This window comes from Dermacentor albipictus, unplaced genomic scaffold, assembly GCF_038994185.2.
Source record: "Dermacentor albipictus isolate Rhodes 1998 colony unplaced genomic scaffold, USDA_Dalb.pri_finalv2 scaffold_105, whole genome shotgun sequence".
NCBI classification, from domain to species: Eukaryota; Metazoa; Arthropoda; class Arachnida; order Ixodida; family Ixodidae; genus Dermacentor; species Dermacentor albipictus.
In genome coordinates, this window is record NW_027225659.1 from 24538 (window position 1) to 44864 (window position 20327).

The window sequence follows — 20327 nt, forward strand, 5'->3', positions numbered from 1 at the left end:
GGCAAAAATGGACATAACAAACCATTCGCTATATTATGATGGATATTATGGCCAAGTTCTTATTTCATTGAGCATTTTTATTTGACAACTTGCAACAACTTAGATTCTACAAAAGATGTTTAAAGTTTAGTAAAACCATAGCGTTCGCCGCTAACATCAATGACCTATTGTTCCCATATTTATGTCACTTACTATATAAATGCGGAAGCGTTATATCCTTCAGATCTCTCTATCTTGCAAAAGCTATGCAGCCAGCATGTGCCCTGTTTTTGATGTGCCTGCTGCCTATCGTCCCGCCAGTCACATCGGTAAACTACTCGGTAAGAGTGGTGACAGCGGTCTTTTATTTTTTCAGTTAAATTTATAGGTTCTTATTGCCAAATAGACCCATCTTGCAGCACGCATCTTGCTTTCTTTCTACATTTGAAAAAATATATTAGGTATGGGGCTCTGCATTTCGTGGCAGCTCATCCTTATACTTAGATTCCAAGCATTTATAAAAACCGAACTATAAGAACTTTTGTATAAGGTTTACCGGGATATAACTTTAAATCTTTATAACTTTATATAACTTTATATAACCTACGTAGCTCAGTGCTCTTCGCAGAAGGCTTGGCAAGGTCCCATTTCATACTCTCTATATGTTTCTCTACGTTGGGCTGCTTTCGTTTGAGGCTTCCGGACTGCATATCTATTTTTGGGAACTGGGGGCTCTACATTTCGCGTCGTAGGAAGCAGGAATGTGGTGGAATGAACATCATTAAACGTATGCAACTCAGCATTGCGCAAGAACTGCAGCAGTCTCTCGTCAAGCTTGATGCTCACAACAGAATATGTGTATTCGTACGCAACAGTTATAGCCCGAATCCATCGAAGAAGTACTTCCTACTCCCGCGGTTAAGTTACACACAAGGAAGCAACACATGATGGAATGATGGTGCGTGTTTTCGTTGGTGGTTATGTTTCAATAATTAGTCAAGAGCACTCGTATCGAATGGAGCGGGTACATGTGTTTCAGATGAAGTACACCGTCAAACCCGTTGGTCTCCTTTGCCATTGAAACATTTCCTACCATATTCTTTCCTCCACTGCAAAACATCACTCAAATGTTAGGAATGGCAGAGCCTCCAGATCTTTCGTAAAATTAATAAAAATTTTCCTCCTTCTGGGAGGTTCACTAAAATAAGCAAGCCAGTACAAATTTTCACTGTTATAATGTTTCCTGCTGTACTAACTGCCTTTATTACATCGTGTTTCACTTGCAGTTGAAGTAGTAATGTAGTAGGCATTTTTGTTTTCTAGGTAAGAGAAGATTTAAAATAGGCGATGAGATACACTCATGAAGGTGACTCGTTCACCACGTGAGGAACCGGGTACATCTGCGAAAACAAAACAGTGACGCTATGAAATAATATTCTCGCTAGACATTTCGCCGATTACATGTCGGCGAAGTGTTGGAGTTTTCTTTTTGTTGATAGGTCTGTAATACCATGGGGGGAGGTCGTTTTTGGCATACTATTGCAAGGCTGTGCAACAAATAGCGATGTAACTGCCGATATCGCGATATTTTGCGATAGCTAATTTTGGCTACTAGTCTTACTATCGTTACAACATTGCTTAGTCATATATTTTACCTTAGGCCACAATGTGACAAAAGGAACATAGTAGAAGAATATGAATTTTTGCACGTCACGTAGTTCCTGTGACAAGAGAATGGATACGATGTTGAAGACAAACGCACAAGTACACATCCATGAGGAATTGCACCGTTTGATGCAGATGTCTCACCGCCTCTTCACTAGAATACACTGAGAATGTCCTTGACTGTGAAAATGAACGCACAAATTCTGTTACATTGAGAGGGAAGTTTATTATTTGCACGTTCAGAAAAACATTCTCCGGTTCGATGTGGTCACGCGCTGTTGCGAGTTTAGTAGCAGGAAATCATAACTTTAAAGCGATGACTGCGTAACATCATCTACTCAAATTAAACCTACAGTCCTCTACGCCTAAGTGCTGCTTAAAACGAAGCTTAACGTAGTCATTTTTGTTACGATGTTCAAGGCGCTGCGATAGGCTACTGTTTAGCATCTACCGAAAGAACTTATCATCATCATCAGCAGCAGCAGCCTGGTTACGCCCACTGCAGGGCAAAGGCCTCTCCCATACTTCTCCAACAACCCCGGTCATGTGCTAATTGTGGCCATGCCGTTCCTGCAAACTTCTTAATCTTATCCGCCCACCTAACTTTCTGCCACCCCCTGCTACACTTCCCTTCCCTTGGGATCCACTCCGTAACCCTTAATGACCATCGGTTATCTTCCGTCCTCATTAAATGTCCTGCCCATGCCCATTTCTTTTTCTTGATTTCAACTAAGATGTCATTAACTCGCGTTTGTTCCCTCACCCAATCTACTCTTTCCTTATCCCTTAACGCTACACCTATCATTATTCTTTCCATAGCTCGTTGCGTCGTCCTCAATTTGATTAGAACCCTTTTCATAAGCCTCCAGGTTTCTGCCCCGTGGGTGAGTACTGGTAAGACGCAGCGATTATATAGTGTTCTCTTGAGGGATAATGGAAACCTGCTGTTCATGATCTGAGAATGCCTACCAAACGCACCCCAGCCCATTCTTATTCTTCTGATTATTTCCGTCTCATGATCCGGATCCGCCGTCACTACCTGCCCTAAGTAGATGTATTCCCTTACGACTTCCAGTGCCTCACTGCCTATTGTGAATTGCTGCTCTCTTCCGAGACTGTTAAACATTACTTTAGTTTTCTGCAGATTAATTTTTAGACCCACTCTTCTGCTTTGCCTCTCCAGGTCAATGAGCATGCATTGCAATTGGTGCCCTGAGTTACTAAGCAAGGCGATATCATCAGTGAATCGCAAGTTGCTAAGGTATTCTCCATCAAATTTTATCCCCAATTCTTCCCACTTCAACTCTCTGAATACCTCCTGTAAACATGCGTTGAATAGCATTGGAGAGATCGTATCTCCCTGTCTGACGCCTTTCATTATTGGGATTTTGTTGCTTTCTTTGTGGAGGACTACGGTGGCTGTGGAGCCGCTATAGATATCTTCCAGTACTTTTGCACATGGCTCATCTACACCCTGATTCCGTAATGCCTCCATGACTGCTGAGGTTTCGGCAGAATCAAATGCTTTCTCGTAATCAATGAAATCTATATATAAGGGTTGGTTATATTCCACACATTTCTCTATCACCTAATTGATAGTGTGAATATGATCTATTGTTGAGTAGACTTTACGGAATCCTACCTGCTCCTTTGCTTGACAGAAGTCTGAGGTGTTCCTGATTCTATTTGCGATTACCTTAGTAAATAGTTTGTAGGCAACGCACAGTAAGCTGATCGGTCTATAATTGTTCATGTCTTTGGCGTCCCCTTTCTTATGGATTAGGATTATGTTAGCGTTCTTCCAAGATTCCGGTACGCTCGAGGTCATGAGGCATTGCGTATACAGGGTGGCCAGTTTCTCTAGAACAATCTGTCCACCATCCTTCAACAAATCTGCTGTTACCTGATCCTCCCCAGCTGCCTTCCCCCTTTTCATATCTCCCAAGGCTTTCTTTACTTCTTCCGGCGTTACCTTTGGGATTTCGAAGTCCTCTAGACTATTTTCTCTTCCATTATTACCGTGGGTGCCACTGGTGCTGTATAAATCTCTTTAGAACTCCTCAGCCACTTGAACTATCTCATCCATATTAGTAATGATATTGCCGGCTTTGTTTCTTAACGCATACATCTGATTCTTGGCAATTCCTAATTTCTTCTTCAGTGTTTTTTCGCTTCCTCCGTTCCTGAGAGCATGTTCAATTCTATCCATATTATACTTCCTTATGTCAGCTGTCTTAAGCTTGTTGATTAACTTCGAAAGTTCTGCCAGTTCTATTCTAGCTGTAGGGTTAGAGGCTTTCATACATTGACGTTTCTTGATCAGATCTTTCGTTTCCTGCGATAGTTTGCCGGTATCCTGCCTAACGGAGTTTCCACCGACTTCCATTGCGCACTCCTTAATGATGCCCACAAGGTTGCCGTTCATCGCTTCAACAATAAGGTCCTCTTCCTGAGTTAAAGCCGAATACCTGTTCTGTAGCTTGATCTGGAATTCCTCTATTTTCCCTCGTACCGCTAACTCATTAATCGGCTTCTTAGGTACCAGTTTCTTCCGTTCCCTTCTCAGTTCTAGGCTAATTCAAGTTCTTACCATCCTGTGGTCACTGCAGCGCACCTTGCCGAGCACGTCCACATCTTGTATGATGTGAACGTGTAAAGAGCTTATATATCGCTCCTTAGCGAGATTGGCCGGCGACACATAAAGCTTGTAGCTAGTTTGTAGGTTTCTAGAATCAGTACGGCAAATGATTGGTTCCATTCTGCTGTAATATTATGTTCGATCCATACATCACATATAGTCAACAGTAGCGCCTAAACGGTAGTCCCTTGTATATTCTTAAGGAGCAGCTCAAAAGGAGTGATATTCACCCAACAACGGAGCTGATGCTCCTTTCTTCAATAGCTAAAATGAGCTCAATATTCGCAAAAGGATTACGGATGCTCTTTGTGCCTGTTACCAGTTTAGCATTTAGATAAACCGGAAGCTTGACTTATTTTGCAATGAAATTGCCCAGGAAATTTACGCGAAGTGTCGACAAAACCGGAAGCGCTTTATTGTTATGCAAGGGAACAATAAAATGACGACAGTGTATAAATTGGCGTAAATAACTTACTTTCATCAAGAGAGACCCAGTCTCGAAAACATTTGATACTCAACCAGCGGGGTCATGAGAGTTGGTTTTAAAACATTTCACTCCTGCTTTTACAAGATCCCGAAGTGTTCAAGCGCTGGAAGTCTCACCTTTATGATTAACCATGAAAGGAAGTAAGGCGTGCAGACGCGTACACGAGGAAACCAGACAACCCAAATGCCAACTAAAATCTGAAATGGCCCACCGTGACGGAAAAAGCGCTGACACAAAATTTATCGTTTCTGTTCTTGTGTCCGTGAGTGCACACCTTACCTTCATTCACAATGAATCCATACCAAGGAGCTAAAGTTTCTGTCATTCTACAAAAAACTCAAAGCTCGCCATCGCGACACTTCGATCAATAACTCAGAAGCTTTTGTCCTATAGCGGAGGACTGATTGCAGCATTCGAAAAAAAAAACCGTTTGGAATAGCTTTACGTTATAGTGTCCCAGTGTCAGCAAAGACAATAGCCAAGACAGCAGCACATCGGACTTTACTCGTAGCCGCTGGAAATCGCCCCTTGCAGGCGCAGTCAAACGTCACACATGCTGCTACCGTGGACTAACCTCAGCAGCTGACGCCACGGACGAGCGTGGGCCTCACCAACTCACGCAACCCTGCATCCCCCTCCCACCCCTCAAAAGCGCAATGAGATAACTCACGGAGCAGCGGGTGTCGTGGCCGCCCCAGCTCAGCGTGTGCGCAGGCAGTTTCAGTTTCCACAGGCCCCGCACACTCTCACGTTCAACAAATGGCTACAGAGGGCGAAAAAACCGACCGCGCGGCACTGCTAAAGAAACAGGCATGGTACACCAATTAAAAAGGCTCCCCCTTGAGCACATTATCTCCCACTAGAGGCGCCGTAGTAAGCGCAATTTTAACCTACAAAGTTTCTTCAACAGTAAACGAAGCGTTTTTATTACATGATAACGACTACAAAATTATAATTCCTAGTTTTACATTCTACTTTTCATTACCAACTTTGTTGTATTTTGTCATTTTAAACGCAAACTAGCGTTCAGCATCATCGACCTCCCACGTGACCTCTGGCCTGGACTTAAAATTTTTACAGGTACGTTCGCGTGCAAGGCAGGTACGGATTCCTTGGTTCGTACATTGGTTGGTTATTTTGTGCTAACGCCAGTTTATTGTGCTTCGATATCTCGCGTTATTTAACTTGGGGTGTAAGCCCGAAAGCTAGGTTTCAGTCGTAAGCCATTTGGAACGCGTCTGCATCAAAATGGGAGCCGGGTCCGGCTGCGTCTGGGGACAGCAATACCGGTGAGTCGTTTAACATCGCTTCTTCAATGGCTGTGTAATTTATTCGTCTCATTATCTTACAGGCGGAGGCAAGTATACGAACTAGATGCTGAATTGCATATGGGCAGTCAGGACCGTCCGTTGTTGTTTCTGAAATAAACATTCAGTTGCGAGGCCACCATTATATATACATTCACGAAAGAGAACGATATCGAAACGCGCGTCACATTTTTCATCTCGTTGTAGCCGTAGCCATAAGTGACTGAGTTGCCTTATCAATATATATATTTTTTTCGGGTCCACCGGCAACTTCTTTTGTTCACAGAACCGAATAACCTTTTGATAAAGTGAACCTAAAGTACTGAATTTAATGTATTAAACAGTTGCACACATGATAATTCACCCATATTTCGTACCTGTTGGTTCGAAATGTTCTTGCTGTTCAGTTTGGCCTACCTCAGGACATTTATTTTTGCTGTAGTGAAGTGGTGCATCACGTTCATGCACAAAAAGAATTCACCATTTCTAATAGCTTCATGTCTTTTATCTATTTGCTCGGAAAATCAGCAGTGTGATCTCTTCTAGTGTATAAACGAGCGCACAAATGTTATTTGTGATCTTAATAATACTTAACCTGTTGACATGCATTGTAGTTACGCAGACCTCAATTTTACGGAGAGTAACCATATTTATTTACCATGCTGCTTAGGCACCCTAGAACAAACAGTGTACATATGCATGTGTTCTGTAGTCACAAACCATTGCAATGTATATGTCGCACCTTTTCACATTTTATATTGCAAAATTGTGCTTATTCAATTTCTAATGCAGTCAAAATTTCTGTTCCAGGCATGCAGTAATGAGGATGGCACCAGTATAAAGCAACACACTCCATGCTCTAAAAAGAAGCTGCTGCTGGCTACAACAAGGTCATTGTGTGGACTTTTGCTTCTACTACAAGGTAAACAACACCTGGTTGAGAAATATATATGCTTGATATATGCTGTATTGCCTTGCTAGTATTGAGTTACATGTGATTTGTTTGTATCAGATGATACGAACGTTTGCTCATGTTTACAGTTCAGCATAATTGGTTCGAATATGAAAGAAAACACTACATGAGTTTGTATAATCTCTGCTGTATCTCTGGTTTCATTGTTCTGCCCCAACACAGTATGTGCCAAATACATCTTGGTCACCACGGGAACCCCCACCTACACCAACAGGAAGGGGCTGGAGCTTAATTCGCAAGACCACGAACAAAGAAGCCATTCCAAATGGTATTTCGATGAGATATCAAGTCTACGGACGACTGTTTCAAGAGTGAAAAGAGCCGACGCCATCACTGCACCAGCGCGGATATTGGCCGAGTCATCCAGGTACATCAACAACAAAAATTATTTGTCTTCAGATGTACCTGCAACCTCTGAACAAGCACCGACGATGCTGGCTAAGAGTGTTCTGTCAGCTTGCCCTTCCTTAGTAAGCTTCCTGGCCTTGCCAATTCGTGCCAAGTATACTTTTGTTTCAATTAATGCAAGCTTCTTTCATTCCACATTTTTGCTAGAGATCATTCCTATTCCTCATCCAAACATTAAAGGTCAACCGATTCTTTGCTCATACTTAATACCAGTCACTGCCTAGAAGCATAACATATCTGTAGCAGTACATTGTATTGTATGCTGCCATGTGCAATTCCTCTCCTGAAATAGCTAATGCGGCATTGGCGTGTGTCTTGCATTAACCTTTACACTGTGTGCTATGTAGCATTTAACTTTTTTTAATGTTTTTGGCTTTCAGTGCTTTAAAGGCAGGGTGGCTTCTTTCTTGAATGCAAGCTTTCTCATTCCCATATTGAATTCCTAGTTTCATTCAGGATTGCTATTCTTGCTCCATAGCCTGTGTTTTTGTGCAAGCTACATTGAAGTGATTGATTGCAGAATCTAGTTTCGCTGCTGTCTGACTTGGTACTTGTTACCATGTTACGTTTCTCATAAGTGGGAGCCTGGTCAGTTGCATTGGGAAACAGTTTCTCGAGGCAAGCACCTGCTCCTATAGTCCGCACAGTGACATAGACTGCGAATTTACACGCGCCGTGGTTGGTGCTCCCCTTTCCATCCTTTCCTGCTGTTGCCGTGTACAAATTTTGCTTGTGGCCTTCCTGAGCCATAATTTGGCATCAACGGAGACTGTCATCACATGGTTCTAAGTGTATGAAGTGTATATTCACATGCGTGGAAAGGCCTGGAAAAGTGGCTGCAAAATGGTGATGTCCCAATACCAACCATGTCCATATATATCGAGAATGTGGGGGACCAAGTGTGAATTACACATAAGTGGCATGCAAAAGAACAAAAAGAAACATGCTGGTTGGAAAGGCGGTAACGCTAAAATTCCTGGCACTCCATGTCGCTGTGTTGGCTGTGGCAGCAGATGCTTGCGTCACCCGATTGCTTCGGAATACAAGTTGCCCATATTCAGCGCCCACTGTCGGTGCAAATACGTGGGACACACTGTCCAATCTGCTTGCGCTGCTGGTTGTTGCTTTTTACCAGACTGCTGTGTGCGACGAAGGCAAGCACTATGCCTACAGTCGGACGGCTGAATGTGCCGCAAGCAACCCGTGTGCGTGTATGCTCACTGTTGTCATGTAGATAGTAGCCAATGTATAATCCCAATGTATAGATTGCGCGTTATGTTAGAGTATGCTGAAGTGATCAGATTGCAGAATCTTGTTTCAATGTTGCCCACTTGGTCATGGTTGCCATGTTACATTTCTGGGATGTGGCAGCCTGTTCAGTTGCATTGCCCACGGCCTCTCGAGGTAAGCACCTGCTTCTGCAGTCCGCACAGTGACACAAACTCCCTATTTACATGTACTGCCATTGGTGCTCCCTGTTTGTCCTTTCCTGCTGCAGCCATGGGTAAAGTGTGCTTGTGGCCTTCTTTGGCCGTGATTTGGCGTGAACAGAGGCTATCATACATAATTACATGGTTTGAAGCGTATGAAGTTGATATCCACATAGGTGGAAAGGCCTGTAAAAGTGGCTGCGAAATGGTGATGCCCACGAAACAGACCACAACCATATTGAGAGCAGGTGGGGCACCAAGTGTAAGCGACATATTAGCGGCCACCGAAAGAACAAAATGAAACGTGCATGTAGGACAGGAGGTAACGCTAGGATGCCGGGTAGTTCATGTCGCTGTGTTGGCTATGGCAGCTGGTGCCTGCGTCACCCGATTGATTCGCAGTGCAAGTTACGGCGGCTGTCAGTGCAAACAGGTGGGGCACTGTCCAATCTGCTTGTGCTGCTGATTGACACTCGTTACTAGACCACCATGTGCGATATAGGCAAGCACTGTGCCTGAAATCGGATAGCTGAATGTGCTGTAAGTGACCTGTAGTGCGTGAATGCCCACTGTCGTCATGTGGATCTTAGCCAATGTACAGTGTATTGTCTGAACCTTATGCGGTGATTGAATACAGAGTCTAATTTGATAATGGTCGCCATGTTATGTTTCTACGATGTGGCGACCTGGTCAGCTGCACGGGCAACAGTCTCCCGAGGTAAACATCTGCTCCTGCAGTCCAGACAGTGACAAGGACTCCCAATTTATATGCAGCGTAATTGGTGCTCTCCCCGTTCGACATTTCCTGCTGCAGCCGCCGGCAAATTATGCTTGTGGGCCTTTATCGGCCGTGGTGTGGCGTGAGCGGAGACCAGCACATGTTATTACATGGTCCGAAGATGATAGCCACATCAGTGGAAAGGCCTGCAAGAGTGGCTGCAAAATGGTGATGCCCATATTGAGAATGTGGGGCACCATGAGTTACACATTAGCGGCCCCCGAAAGAGCAAAAAGAAACGTGCAGGTTGTAAAGGCGGGAACGCTAAAATGCCGTTTAGTCCATGTCGCTGTGTTGGTTGCGGCAGCAGATGCCTTCAGTCACCCGAGTGCTTCGCAGTGCAAGTTACGGCGACTGTCGATGCAAACAGGTGGTGTACTGCCCAATTTGCTTGCGCAGCTGATTGTCGCTGGTTACCAGATCGCCATGTGCGACGACAAAAGTGAGCAGTTTACGAGATCGCGTTAATGGTTTCAGCGCATCTCGCCATGCAAATTTTATTTCTGATCTTGTATGAGAAGGTGCACTGCTTTGCTTCTGCCAATAAAGTCGCACGTCCTGTTCACTCACTTGTGGCTCGTTTATATGGGCGTCAGTAGAGGCTCTTTGGTCTCCTGGCCATTAAAACGCGGCAGCTGCGGCATGCCGCAAAGCCAGCGAGGCGAGCACGGCACGTACCCAGCGCCCAGCGTACACCAGCCACCGGTATAAAGCGGCCATATTGGATATTGCACTTAAAAAAAAAAGACATTTCCGCTGGTTGGATGGATGGATGTTATGAGCGTCCCCTTTGGATCGGGGTGGTGGGTTGCGCCACCAAGCTCTTGCTACTATACTGCCTAATGTTCTACCTAGGTTAAACAATGAAAAAAGACACAAAAAAACACTATGAACTACCACGCCCAAATTTTCTGATCCCCTATTGCGAACTGTGCTTTTGTACGTGCCCGTCTTTTGTCCTTTCCCTACTTTTCTTCCACCAAACCTCCAGTCGCCTCTTACTAATGTCTATCGCAGACATGTTTGCTTTACCACTGCTCCCTCTGAACCCAAGGGCTTCAAGGAGGCCAGTGGTGCCTAAATCGACTGCTGGGTAGACGTCTTCACATTCTAATAAAACATGCTCCATAGTTTCCCTCGCTTTACCACAGCAAGCACATGCTTCTTCTTCCTTCTTATATCTCGCTTTATAGGTGCGTGTTCTAAGGCATCCTGATCTCGCTTGGAAAAGTAATGAGCTTCCCTTTGAGTTATAAATGGTTTCATTCCTGACTCCGCTTCCTGTTTAAGTAGCGCCATCTGTCGGGCCCCCCGCTAACTTCCATGCGCTGCCGCTTCTTATTTTCGAACCACTGTGGAAGGTAAAGTTTCCCTTCTCTAAAGTTGTTTCTTTATTCTAAGCTTTCCATCCTCTTCCACTTTCTACCTCGTGCTTTCCCTGCAGCCGCCTCCTCCATTTTCCTACTCACGCGCTCTGCTTTCATGTACGGCTGAAGTCCGCGTTCATATACGGCAGTGCTCCGTGTTCTGCGCTCCACGCTTGAAAAAATGGAAGTGGACGAGCCACGCATTGGTGTAGGGCATATAACAAGTGGACCATGTGATTTATGAAACCGAGGCCAAGGGAAGTAAGTGCCACCGGCAGAACGAATGTCGGTGAGGAGATGAAATAAGGAAATTTGCAGAGGCAATCTGGAATCACCTAGCACAAGACCGGGTTATTGGAGATCGTTTGGAGAGACTTTCGTCTAGCAACACACATACAGATGGTGGTGGTGATGAATATAGACTCTACTGTAGCGCTCTCACAGTTCGACACATATTGTTCATTGTGCATTATTCGCCATTTATTTCGTGTTCTTATACTTCATGATAAATTTTCCTAATAATTACAAGGAGGGTATTCAAACATAGCGTCCAATTTCTACTTGCTGCTTGGGCTGCAGTGAGCGAAACAATTTAGGCGCCATTTATTTTTCTTACTTGCAGAAGTTAACGAACATATATAATAAAACAATAACGGGCATGCTATTTTGGTATACCTAACGGCGCTTATGTTCGGTTTTCTGATACTCTATAAGATTATCAGCTTTTTGTGTTCCTTGACATAATTTTCTGTTGAATAGGACTTTATTTATTTATTTATGCAGTTTACCCTACAGGCTCGGAGGAGCATTGGGTGGGGGGTTACAGAAAAATGACAAATATTTATCGCAGAAAGGGGAACTAGATAGTAAAGAAACAAATAAGGTTGTGCATTGGGAAAGAAAAAAACACTAGTAAACGTTGGACGAAACATACAAATTGAAGGGGATGCAATGGATAACAAATTCGGAAAATGGTACAAAGGCGAATACAATACAAAGCTCTACAACATAGTCAAGCGAACATGTGAAGTTCGAAATGTTCACGAAATTAGCAAGGATGCTTTATTGAGACCATATTATGTGGAAGGCTATTCCATAGTGCGATGGCGCGTGGTAATGCAGTGTTATTGATTGACGGTTTGCGGCAGAAAATGCTCCTGAAACTGAGATGATTATGAAGTCGTGTAGATGTGCGAGCAGGAATTTCCAGCGACAAACGCCTGGACCACGAGTTATGGTAGTATGTAAGAATGAGGCATAGAAGATCAATAGAGCAGCGGGAATCCAAGTGAGGCTGGGGAACATCGCGTTTAATATGGGTAATGCTAGATTGACGACTGCAGTTAGAAGTTATAAAGTGGGCAGCATGGTTTTGGATGGATTCTAATATATCTATTAGGGATTGTTGAGGAGGAGAACAGATCGATGAAGGATATTCAAGTTGAGAGTGTTCAAAAGTTTGATAGGCCTGTTGACGGATGGTAGATCGCGAAAGGTGGAGATAACGACGTAAAAATCCTAAAGTACTTGTGGCTTTAGCGCGTATCTTCTCGATGTGAAAGCTCCAGGCAAGATTAGTACTAAAATAAACGCCAAAATATTTGTAAGTAGAGTCACGAGGAACTTCCAACGAGTAGATTTTGTAAGAAAACTTAGGATATTATTTCATACGAGTGAAAGAAAGCACACAGCACTTAGATCTGTTACGTGTCATCTGCCAACAGTTGCACCACTGATGAACTAAGCGAAAGTCATTTTGCGAAGTCAGATGATCATCATGACAGTTAAAAGTTCTGTAAATTACGCAATCATGCTCGAAAAGTCGTATGCAGGAGGAAATGTTGCTCGGAAAACCCTTGACAATAATTAGGAAAAGAAGATGGCCCGAAACGCACATAAATGTCAATATTGACACGTGTACTTATCTTTATCGGGCGACCACGTTTAGCCGCCTAACAAATGTTATCGCAGAGCGCGGGACGCGCTTGCATGTATCCGAACTTTCTGGAAAGTTATCGATGCTTCTATCCGCTGTCTGTTGTCGCCGAACCTTGTGTTATTTGATTTCATCGCTTGACGCGAATGGTGTAGAACATTGTAGAAGGCATGCGGGTCCCAACGATTAGTCTGGAACATTCGATGACTGCTGTATAAAAGCCGACGCGCTTGACCCGCTGATGAGACTTTCGACGATCGCCGACCGTGTTCGCCGCTATCGTTTTGCTATAAGTGTAGCCTGTTTTGTGGGCACTGGTTCGCCCAATAAAAGTTAGTTTTGTCGTTCACAGTATCGCTACTGTGTTATTCACCGTCACGACCACGTGACATTTGGTGGAGGTGCTTGTGCGTTCATGTACCGAACGCCCCCGCAAAGCCGCGATCCAAGCCCGAAGCCCAAGGACAAAACCAACGTCGCCCAAGACCAGCGAGCTAGCCGCCGGCTGCAAGGACTGCCCCCAGAGCACGGACTCCTACCTGACACGAGCAGGAAGATTGCCACCAAGTCCTCCTCAATGGCAGCCCCAGCATCCCCCGTCGTGCTGCAGCAGCCCAGGGAGCCCCCCACGTTCCGCGGTTCAACATTCGAGGACCCGGAAACCTGGCTCGAGACGTACGAGGGGGTCGCTGCATTTAACAGCTGGAACAGCGACGACAAACTGCGACATGTCTTCTTCGCATTGGAAGACGCTGCCAGGACGTGGTTCGAGAACAGAGAAGCCACGTTAACGACCTGGGACCTTTTCCGAAGCGGCTTCCTGCATACATTCACAAGCGTCGTACGACGAGAACGAGCCCAAGTACTACTGGAAACCCGAGTGCAGCTGCCCAACGAGACCACCACGATTTTTACAGAAGAAATGCGCCGCCTATTCCGCCACGCCGACCCGGAAATGTCCGAGGAAAAGAAAGTCCGGCTACTAATGCGTGGTGTTAAGGAGGAACTTTTCGCCGGTATGGTACGAAACCCACCGAAGACTGTCGACGAGTTTCTTCGCGAGGCCACTAGCATCGAGAAGACACTCGAGATGCGAAACCGGCAATTCGACCGCCGCACCAACGCTACAAACTATGCCGGAGTTCAATCACTGGCCTCCAAAGACCTGCGCGAGGCTATCAGGGCAGTCGTACGAGAGGAGCTTCAGAAGATCTTCCCGTCGTCGCAGCCTCAAGGGGCCTCGATCGCTGACATCATCAAAGATGAGGTTCAGCGGTCGCTTGGAGTTCCGGAGGTGCAACCTCAATTACCGCAACCCCAACCCGAAGCGATGACCTACGCCGCCGTCGTACGCCGTCAAGGCCCTTCTCAGCGACCACGCCAGGGCCCTGCAACGACGCAATTCCGTCGTCCGCCGCCACCGCCGACAGCGCGCCCACCCGTCGCCCAGCGGAGCTACCCGAGGAAGACCGACGTTTGGCGCGCTCCTGACCACCGCCCGCTCTGCTACCACTGCGGGGAAGCGGGTCACGTATACCGCCGATGCCCATACCGGGAGATGGGACTGCGAGGTTTCGGCGTTAACGCGCCGCGGCCACAGATTGGCGAACGACCTCGCGATATCGCCGACAACCTCGCCGCCACTCAGTGGAGCCATCGACGAGCTTCCCGTTCGCCGTCACCAGGTCGCTACCTGTCGCCGCAGCGACGACCATACACTGGCCCAGCCCGCGGCCGGTCCGTCAGCCCATATCCGGAAAACTAAAAGCAGCAACCGATGGAGGTGCGGTTGCTGTTCGTCGAACTGACGAAGATCCTCCGCCGCCGACGAAGACGACGAAGCAACCATCTCGACGACCTAATGACGACACGCAGCCGTCCCGACAAAGTCGGGAAGCCAAGGCTACACCGACGAAAGACGACATGACGACGCGACGTTCAAGCTTCCGTTTAACACGACGCAGCCGTGATCCGACGCCAAGACCCAACTGCAACGCCAGACAAAGAACCACCGACCTCGACGTGCTTCTCGACGGACACGCAGTCACCGCCTTAGTCGACACAGGGGCTCATTACTCCGTCATGAGTGGACACATCGCCGCCCAGTTGAAGAAAGTTAAGACTACGTGGGAAGGCCCTCAAATTCGTACCGCCGGAGGACACCTCATAACGCCGACTGGAATGTGCACGGCAAGAATTACCATTCACGACCGGACTTACCCTGTCACCTTCGTTATCCTCCAACAGTGTTCACGCGACGTCATTCTCGGCATGGACTTCCTCAGCCTCCGACGACGCTTCGTCGAGTACCAGCCCGGCGACCGTGTTTGGGTATGGACCCCTATACGCCGACGAGGACTGAGCGAGAAGCTATTGCGCCGCTATTTCGGACCTTACAAGGTCATTCGACGTATTGGCGCACTGGACTATGAGGTCGTGCCAGACGGCATCTCGCATTCACAGCGGCGCCGCGCACGACCTGAAGTGGTCCACGTGGTGCGTCTTCAACCGTTTTACGGACGCTAACGAACTTCCCTTATTTTGTTGTTTTCATTGCTACGAGTGCTTATTTATTACTTTCGTTTGTTTGCAGCATCGGGTCGATGCTTTTTAAGAGGGGGGTAATGACACGTGTACTTATCTTTATCGGGCGACCACGTTTAGCCGCCTAACAAATGTTATCGCAGAGCGGGGGACGCGCTTGCATGTATCCGAACTTTCTGGAAAGTTATCGATGCTTCTATCCGCTGTCTGGTGTCGCCGAACCTTGTGTTATTTGATTTCATCGCTTGACGCGAATGGTGTAGAACATTGTAGAAGGCATGCGGGTCCCAACGATTAGTCTGGAACATTCGATGACTGCTGTATAAAAGCCGACGCGCTTGACCCGCTGATGAGACTTTCGACGATCGCCGACCGTGTTCGCCGCTATCGTTGTGCTATAAGTGTAGCCTGTTTTGTGGGCACTGGCTCGCCCAATAAAAGTTAGTTTTGTCGTTCACAGTATCGCTACTGTGTTATTCACCGTCACGACCACGTGACAATATTAACAAATCAAATCTATGCTTGTATCTCGCTCTCTAAGTGGCAGTACTAACGCACTTTCTTATTTATTCAGTGGTGCGAGACCATACTTTAATGGCTGCTACAAGTATCTTGGGCTTTATATTGCCAAAAGCTTTCTATAAAAAAGGTGCACAACGACTACGTGAATAAAAATTCCAACCGTGCCCTACGGTACTTACACCGCAACTTTATAACTGTTCTAAGTAAACATTAACTAAACTTCTGCGATACACTTCTTCGCTTAAAACTCGAATGTGCTTCGGAATTCCTGGAACCTTCTCAAAGTACTCAAATGCAACTCAATAAAAGTGTTCAGAACCGCTATTATTGTTCAATATTGCCACGTGCGTTTATTTCAGCTTCTAGCGACGCGAGGTACGCAGCTCCCGTCGCTGCGACGCGACCGGCGTCGCTGCGACGCGACCGGCGTCGCTGCGCCGCAGGCGGCGTCGCTTGACGAGTTTCGATCATGCACGCGAAACGTATAAATGCGGGACCAGCGCCTGTGCTGGCTCTGTCTGACGAACGCCCCAGACGTGCTTGCTGCTTTCGCCGTCACCGCGTTGTTCACTTGATTTCGGGCACAAGTTCGCCCATTAAACTCTTTTTACATCTAACCTCGACGCAGTGTTCCTTTCTGTCTGCCTGCGTGCCAGGTAGCTCACCGTGACCTACGTGACATTTTGGTGGAGGTGTGGGGTACGAAGATGTACAAGATTGGCTGGAACGTTACGAACGAGTTGCAACCTTCAACAAGTGGTCTGACGAAGACAAACTTTGGAACGTCTTCTTCTCTCTCGAAGACTCTGCTAGAACCTGGTACGAGAACCAGGAGCTGTCCCTGACAACGTGGGAGGCTTTGGAGAGGCACTTATCTGCAACTTTCGCAAGTATTCTGCTCAAAGAACGAGCTGAGGCCTTGCTTCAAACTCGCCAGCAGCATCCAAACGAGTCCGTAACTGTCTTTGCGGAAGAAATGCAAAAGCTCTTCCGCCACGCGGATGCCAACATGACTGAAGACAAGAAGCTTGAGTACCTTATGAGGGCCGTCATGGAGCAACTTTTCGTTGCTCTCATTCGCAACCCGCCGAGGACCGTCGCCGAATGGATTAGCGAAGCGGCCACTATCGAGAAGACGCTCGAGCTACGCGCAAAGCAATACGACCGCAACTTACGCACTCCTCCGTGAGACTGCGACGACTCCCGAAGTACCTCCGCAGTGGCCCTTCGAGATACCATCCGTGCCATCGTGCGCGACGAGCTGCGCAAGTTGCTACCGGGTCCGCAACCACAAATATCCTCGCTCGCCGACATTGTAAGGGACGAGGTACAACAAGCGCTGGGCACACTCGATCCTGCCGAAACGGCGCCAACCATATCGCCACCTTGCCAGGAGCCACGCGTTTCAACTTACGCCGCCGCTCTGCAAAGCCAAGAGAGGCCGACCAGCTGGCGACGGGAAACGTACGCGCCACCTCAACGCAGCCAAGCCTACCCGCCACCGCCGCGTCCGCAGCAGGCCGTCCGCTCAAACACGTTTCGGCAAACCACCACGAGGAAGACTGACATCTGGAGAACCCCAGATCGACGACCGCTTTGTTTTCACTGTGGTGAAGCCGGCCACATCCTTCGAGATTGCCCCCCTACCGTCAGATGGGCCTCCGCGGGTACAACATCGACGCCCCACGACCTCTTCCTGGCCAACGGGCTCGAGAAATTGAAGCCTATCTTCGAGCGACCGAAGATGCCGCCCCACGTCGTTTCAGGTCCCCTTCACCCTACCCACGCCGTTCGTCTTCGCCGTACCCAGGACACGCGAGGGAGAGGTCACTGAGCCCTCGTAGGGGAAACTAAAGCCAGCGACGTCAGGAGGTGACGCCGCTCTCGAGCGAAGACCGAAAAACCCTCCTACAACCACGACGCATTCCGCCGCTTCGACGCATTCCGACGCCTCGTTGCATTCCGACAACAAGACGCGACCCGACGCACCGACGCCACAAAACACGAAGCCGCAACCCGACACCACAAATTCGATGACGCGGCTGAAGGCCACAACAGCACGTTGCCGCGAGGCTTCCACCCGACGCAGCCGCGACCGTGCGAAGCGACAGACCGCACAGTCGGTGACCGATCGACATCGAACACCAAGTGCCGACTTACAAGTTTACAAGTGCAACCACATTCAGTGGTTGCACTCGTCGACACCGGGGCCGACTACTCCGTCGTTAGTGGACGATTTTTGTCACAACTCAAGAAAGTCAAAACCGCATGGGAAGGTCCTCAAATACACACCGCAGGAGGCCACCTCATAACCCCGACGGGACGATGCACTGCGCGAGTGGCTGTTCACGGTCATACCTACCATGCGAACTTCATCATCCTACAGCACTGCTCTCGCGACGTAATCCTCGGGATGGACTTCCTGAACGAAAACGGTGCGGTGGTCGACCTGCAGACGAAAACCACAACACTGACGACAAAACGGTCAGAAAGAATGCAAAGCAATCATCATCGCGCCACGTTCACCATCCTCGACGAACAAGTGAGCTACCCGCCAAATGCTGGCGTCATCGCACTCGTCGAAACAGACGCACCCTCAAGCGGCGATGCGATTGTCGAAGCGAACTTGCAGCTGCTTCTGGATCGCCAAATTTGCCTCGCACGTGGTGTCGTCCACCTGCGTGAAGGCAAAGCGGCTGTGCTAATAACCAATTTCAGCACGGAACACAAGCACCTCAACAGGAGTACGACGGTCACTTTCTTGGAAGAGTTCGCCGAAATAAGCGACGCATTAGCGCTCTCCGAGTCGTCCCATGAGGCGTCGTCGACGGTGGCTGATGAGGTGAGCTTCGACATTAATGCCTCCCTGCCTCAACAAAAGCAAGAAAAGCTACGTCGCCTTCCTCTGCGATATTCCGAATGTTTTTCTAAGTCGTCGAGGATCCGGCAAACGGACATAGCGAAGCATCGCATTATAACCGATGAATCGACTCGTCCCGTCCGCCGAAGTCCCTCCTCGTTTCAGCGCGAGAACTTGAAACAATCAAGACACAAGTTGAAGAAATGCTTCGCGACGACGTCATTCAGCCGTCCAAGAGCCCGTGGTCTTCCCCGGTGGTGCTTGTAAGGAAGAAAGACGGTACCCTACGATTTTGCGTCGATTATGGGCGTCTCAACAGCGTCACAAAAAAAAGACGTCTACCCGCTTCCGAGAATCGACGACACGTTAGATCGACTGTGCGGTGCCAAGTATTTTTCGTCGATGGACCTCCGCAGCGGCTACTGGCAGATCGAGATCGATGAAAGGGACCATGAGAAGACTGCCTTCATCACGCCGGACGGTCTTTATGAATTTAAAGTCGTGTCATTTGGACTATGCTCAGCGCCGGCGACATTTCAGCGTGTCATGGACACCGTGTTGTCTGGGCTGAAATGGCAGATATGCCTCGTATATCTCGACGACGTAGTCGTTTTCGCATCCACCTTCGACGAGCACCTTAATAGGCTGGAGACCGTGCTAGAGGCAATTAGGGTGTCGGGACTCACTCTGAAACCAGAGAAATGTCCTTTCGCCTACGAAGAGCTCCTGTTCCTCGGTCACGTAGTTAATCGCGAAGGCGTGCGTCCGCACCCCAAAAAGACGGCAGCCATCGAAAGTTTCCCGATACCTCGTGACAAGAAAGCTGTCCGTAGATTTTTGGGGCTCTGTGCGTATTACAGGCGTTTTGTCCGAGATTTCTCTCGAATTGCAGAGCCTCTCACTCGCCTTACGAAAGCCGACGCACAGTTCACATGGAAGAAGCCCCAAGAAGACGCTTTTCGCGAACTTCAACGACGCTTGCAGTCACAGCCCGTACTCGGCCATTTCGACGAGAGCGCTGACATCGAGATCCACATGGATGCAAGCGGCATAGGACTCGGTGCTGTGTTGATTCAAAAGAAGAACGGCCTGGAGCGAGCCATCGCCTACGCGAGCAGATCACTGTCGAAAGCCGAATTGAACTATTCGACGACCGAAAAGGAATGCCTCGCTGTCGTCTGGGCGGTCACAAAATTTTGGCCGTACCTTTACGGGAAGCACTTCAAGGTTGTCAGTGACCACCACGCTCTGTGCTGGCTCGCTAACCTGAAAGACCCGTCAGGTCGCCTCGCTCGTTGAAGCCTGCGACTACAGGAGTTCGACGTCACCGTCGTGTATAAGTCGGGCCGAAAGCACACAGACGCCGACTGCCTTTCGAGAGCCCCTGTTGAATCCGCCCCGACCCCTGACGATGACGACGATGCCTTCCTTGG

At 47.9% G+C, this 20327-nt stretch overlaps 1 long non-coding RNA gene across 1 annotated transcript in view; it reads left to right on the forward strand.

Moving 5' to 3' along the window:
- Positions 1–233: 233 nt before the first annotated feature.
- The window catches only part of LOC139053376 (uncharacterized), a 205136-nt gene continuing 185042 nt past the window's right edge, over positions 234–20327 (forward strand). Inside the window, exon 1 of the long non-coding RNA XR_011510446.1 lies at positions 234–320. This is a non-coding gene — a long non-coding RNA (uncharacterized lncRNA). The remainder of the gene's footprint in view (positions 321–20327) is intronic.